The sequence below is a fragment of the Myotis davidii genome, unplaced genomic scaffold (genome assembly GCF_000327345.1).
Source record: "Myotis davidii unplaced genomic scaffold, ASM32734v1 scaffold148, whole genome shotgun sequence".
Classification (NCBI taxonomy): domain Eukaryota; kingdom Metazoa; phylum Chordata; class Mammalia; order Chiroptera; family Vespertilionidae; genus Myotis; species Myotis davidii.
This window is the reverse complement of record NW_006299479.1, coordinates 929892-933705: the sequence shown is the minus strand read 5'-3', so window position 1 is coordinate 933705 and position 3814 is coordinate 929892.

Below are 3814 nucleotides of genomic sequence, written 5' to 3'. Positions count from 1 at the left end.
CACTCCTTCACCGGAGCACCGCTTAGTGAGCGCCTCCTATGGGCTGGAAGTAGGAACGGGCGGGCGCCAGGGACTCAACCACGATCCAGACAGATATTCTCTCTCCAGTGGAAGTTACAGTCAGGTGGGAAGTGAGAAGAGGTGGGAAAGGACACAGACAATGAGAGGGTGAGAGTTTGCCCTAGGGATGGGAAGGAAACAAGAGGGCATGGAGGTCAAGAGCACCGAGGAGGGACTGTCCCTCCCTCCCAGGAGGGGCCTCGAGCTGAGGCGTGAACTCTGAGCAGGGAAGAACTGATCAGGCAAAGTGGCGGGAGGGATCGATCCTGTGCAGAGGAACGGCGAGTTATAAATGCTCTGAGCTGGAAGGAGGGGGAGGAAAAGCCTGGAGAGGCCACAGCGCTGGGGGTGGGGAAGCGAGGGGTTCAGGCCCTGCCTGCCTGGGAGATATGGTGAGTGCGGACTTTGTTCCCAGTACAGTGGGAAGCAGTAGAAAGGATGTTATGAGAGCGGTGACCCTATGCCCTTCCACGGTGACAGGGTGTGGGCTCAGATGCATGGCCCTTTCGGTCCCTAGGGGCCACAGGTCATCACTGGGACTCTGTCTGAGCCACTCAGCCTGGCTGCACCCAACCTTGGCCTCCAAGACTGAAAAGCCACGGCTAATCCTAAATACTCCTTTACGAATAGTTCCAAGTCCTGCACTCAGGAGTCTTTCTGAGCAAGTTCGTTTTAAGTATCATTTCACATCTATTACACGTCAGATGCCAATCAGATTGCTGAGGGCGCTGAGCAGTGCCCCCGACCACACCCATGTCCACCTGGTGCCTGGCAACCGCCTCCCAGAGCCACCCACGCCGGTTGCCATGCGGCCTCGGCGGCTCAGCTTCCCCGGAAAGCCTGCCTGAGCTCAGCGCTGACCTTGGCAGCTCACGTTTGCTTCAAAGAGGCAGCAGGCCCGTCTCACGGCCACACTTCCCGGCAGTGTCCGCCAGCGAGAAGCAGGCTCTTTTCAAAGCCGCGAACATGTCCATCAGGAAGGGAATTTCATTTCTGCCCGCCTTCCGCCGCCCAATGCCTCCCACTTTGCTGCCTGTCCTCCTACAGCTCCTGCAAGGACAGCAGCCCCCAGTGAGGTTAAACGCGCGGTTCCTTCCTCCTCTGCAGATGAAATAAGGTGGTATTTTAAAAATGAAATAGAGCTCTGGCCGGCTTGCCCAGTTGGTTGGAGCATCGTCCCCTACACCCAAAAGGTTGTGGATTCAATCCCGGATCGCAGCACGTACAGGAGGCAACCGACTGATGTTTCTCTCTCCCATCGAGGTTTCTCCCCCTCTCGCTTCCTCTCCCTTCCTCTCTCTCTAAGATCAATGAAAACATACCCTCAGGTGAGGATAAAGAAATGAAATAAAACCGTCTCTGGATGGAAGAGTTCAGTGGGATTAGGTTGTGTCCAGAAGTCCTTCCAGGCCACCCTTTTAGGCCTGACTTAACTCAAAACGATTTACTCACTTATGGATGAGCACCTGCTCTGTTCTGAGCATCCTGCCAGGAGCCAGGGAAACAGAATTGAATGGGATATGGTCCCTGCCCTTTGGGAGCTCAGAGCCAAGTTGGATGGAGGGTTCCAAATGGATTGCTCTGACCAGTCTCATTGGCTAATTATCTTCATATTTTATTGGTGCAAATGCCCATGTTGTTGGTTACTACAGGAAAGAATCAGGTAAAAATACATGGGTATATTTGTGAAAAATTATTCAAAGAAAAGACTCAAAATTCAAATTTCATCTATAAAAATCGATGATTTATCATCAAACCAGTATTAATGATGTATACATTTAAAATGTCCTATTGAAAGGTAGTAGAACCCTAGCTGGTTTGGCTTTGTGGATAGAGCGTCAGACCGTGGGCTGAACGGTCCCAGGTTCGATTCTGGCCAAGGACATATGCCCGGGTTGCAGGTTCAATCCCCAGTAGAGGGTATGCAGGAGGCAGCCAATCAGTGATTCTCAGGATGGTAAGGCTGAGCTACTGGCAATTAAGAAAAGGCGCAAAACAGAAGTTCAGGATGGGGTACCTGGGAGAGCCTGGGGTGTTGACAGAATCCCTGGTTCCTGTATGTGTCATCCTCTCCTCATCAAATGTGTCACACAAACATGGGAGCTAATCTCAGAGGCCATTAGGAGGTGCTGAGAACTGATGAGGTGTGAACACCATGGAGGGGCGTGCAGACCCTGACAGGCATTAATCAGGGCTCAGTAAAAATAGAGGATGGTTAGCAGGTGGGAGAGGGATAACTAGCCCCAGACAGCACAGCGCTCTCCTGGGTGGCCATGCCCAGGCAATGTTGAGTGCAGGCATTTCTCACCTTCAAATATGTTGTTTATCACATCTGTCTTTAGGATTCTAGGGGATGGTTGGGATATTGAGTTAAAAAGTTAGTATTTGTCCTGGCCGATTTGGCTCAGTGGGTAGAGCGTCAGCCTGCAGACTGAAGGGTCCCGGGTTCCATTCTGACCAAGGGCACATACGTCAATTTCAGGCACCTCCCTGGCCCAGGCACTGGTCGGGGCTCGTGCAGGAGGCAACCAATCGATGCGTTTTTCTCACATCGATATTTCTGTCTTTCCCTCTCACTTCCACTCTCTCTAAAAATCAATGGAAAAATATCCTCGGGTGAGGATTTTAAAAAAAATAAAGTTAATATTAGAAAAGTGCTTAGAACAGTGCCTGAAAAACAGTATTAAATATAATAAAACAACAGCAATAATAATGTTATCCTCAACAAGCAGGACCTAAAGACAGTTAAACTTAGCTTTTCAGAGTTATCTACTAATAAGTCATTTAACCTCTGATTTCTGTTTCTTCATTTGAAAAATGAAAATATCCCTGCTTATCATGCAGGGCTGCTGCGGGGATGATACAAAATACTGTTGTGACCTTTGGCTCAGCCCAGCAAGACTTCACAGGGAAGGGGAGGAGTCTCCCCAAGGTAAGGATGGTCTTCAACTAATGCAACACCTTCACCCCAGGAACCTTCCCATAAGGCCCTGTGACAGTGAATTTGCATGTCAACCAGTGAATTTGCATGTCAACCAGGTTGGGCCACGGTGCCCAGATATTTGGTCAAAGATTACTCTGGATGTTTCTGTGAGGGTGTTTTGGATGAGATTAACATTTAAATCAGTGGACTTTGAGTACATCGGATTGCCCTCTATAATGTGGTGGGCCTCATCCGATCAGCTGAAGGCCTGAACAGAACAGAAGACTGCCTCCCTGAACAAGAAGCAAACCACAGCAACAGCCTTTACATTTGAACTGCAGCATCGGTTCACTCGTGGGTCTCCAGCCTAACGCATTCTGCAAATTTTGGACTTGCCAGGCATGTGATCAGCTGATCCAATTCCTTAAATATGTACATATATTGTATGCATATGTTTATATGTATACTAGAGGCACGGTGCAAGGATTTGTGCGTTGGTGGGGTCCCTTGGCCTGGCCTGCACCCTCTCGCAATCCAGGACCCCTCGCGGGATGTCGGAGGCCTGGCGCATGGATTTGACCTGATCCCTGCAGGCCAGGCCGAGGGACCCCACCAGTGCATGAATCTATGCATGGGCCTCTTATGCATATATAATAAAAGGCTAATTTACAAATTGTCTCCTTGACCGGGAGTTCAACCAGGGGGTAGGGTCGGATAGCCAACTGCCCATAGCCCCTCCCCTAGTTGACCCCACTTCTAACCGGTCCTCCCCACCCTGATTGGGGGTGAGGTCAGCTAGCCAACTGCCAGTGGCCCTCACTTTGCCCATCC